Raw genomic sequence first — 1,558 nt, 5'->3', positions numbered from 1 at the left:
AAAAAAAAAAAAAACTCGTATTTGACTTGAGGCTTGGCAAATGAGAACGAGTAGATTTCTTTTTTTTGGAGTCCAAAGTTGGTGATAAATTGGTTCGAACTCGTTCCCCCGTCTCCATGGAAACGCCAGTCTGTTCTCCAGGCGCAGGAGGAACCCGGGGCCGCGCCTGTGATGAGCACTCGTGATCCTGCCAGCACCAGGCCCAGGACCGGAAATCCCGCTCAGCTGCGCCTTGCCTAGCGCAGGCCTCAGAGTCTCCGGCAGACAGCGTGAAGAAGCTTCTACCTCCGGCCAGCCGAGGCCCTCGAGGCCCTCGGAGGAAATGAAGCAGGACGAACGCACAGTGGACGGGGCTTGGTCGCCGCGTGTCCCCGCTGGGCTTCTCCAGGGCAGAGGCGCAGCCAGGGGAGGGGTCCCGTGCTTTTCCTGGAACAGAGACTGCGGTAAGAATGAGGTGGTAGAGAGAGGGCCAGGGTAGCACCACAAAGGAAACAAGTTAAGATCCCGCCCCACATCTGGGTACTTGCCTTTTTTGTGTTGTTCCGGAAGATCTTACCTTGCCCCAGGAGCTCCAGTGTTAGGGGATCTCGTACCCCCCAGCGGGGAAGCCTGCAGCCTTCTGTGAAAAGTTCCCTATTCCTGAAGCCAGCTGAAGTCGGCCCCGTGACCGTGACGGCGGGGGCCTGGAGTCGGGCCCCCACCAATCCATGCATAGCTTGGCTGGTCCCCAATACAGAACCTGGAACCAGTCAAGAAAGGCCACCTTCAATCCTCATGAGAAATCAAGCAGGTTTTTGATAGGCCAGGTAATTCTGACATCAGATGGGGGTATAAAAGTAGCCATCAACTGCTCTCTCCCTGTGGGGTGTACTCCTTCTCTTACCTTTAGTAAATATAAAATCTCACTAAAAAAAAAATCCCCCCAAAACAAATTTAGGTAAGTGTTGCCAGGCATGGTGGAGAACACCTGTGATCCCAGCACTTGGGAGGCTGAGGCAGGAGGAGGGCAAGCTTGAGCCCAGCCTGGACAACTTAGCAACATCGCAAGACCCTGCCTCAAAACAAAAAATAAGAGCCGAGCATGTAGCTCAGTTGCACAGGCCCTGCCTGACCCTCCTCCGGCCCCTGGTACACAGAGCCACTTCCACGCGTCAATTTCTTCCTACATCCTGGAGCAGACTCGCTCTCAGATGCGCCCCGAGCATGTGCGCCTGCGCGCCAGGCTGTCCTCCAGGGCAGGCGCAGAGCAGGGGCCGGACATGGAGGTGGGGTGGACAGAGGTGCGCAAAGGAAGTGAGGAGTGCAGGCAGCGACCAGGGCCGGGCTTCACTGGGTGGGGCTGTGCCAAGCGAGTACAAACCTCACGCCCAGGTGCGGAGAGCCGGCCTGGACAGGAGCTGTGTCGGGCAGGAGACGGAGCGTTGGAAAGGGTGGGAAACGGGCCTCAGTCAGCGGACCGCAGGCCCGGGGCGAGCCGGGGAGAGGCCATGGTGATGTCCTTGCAGGGCTCGGGCTTGACCCAGCGACCGCGTGGCCAAGGCTGGGGGGCAGGCGGGCA

This window comes from Fukomys damarensis, unplaced genomic scaffold (assembly GCF_012274545.1).
Source record: "Fukomys damarensis isolate Sample0158 unplaced genomic scaffold, DMR_v1.0_HiC HiC_scaffold_20, whole genome shotgun sequence".
Classification (NCBI taxonomy): Eukaryota; Metazoa; Chordata; class Mammalia; order Rodentia; family Bathyergidae; genus Fukomys; species Fukomys damarensis.
The sequence above is the reverse complement of the archived record's forward strand: the minus strand, read 5'-3'. Positions refer to the sequence as shown.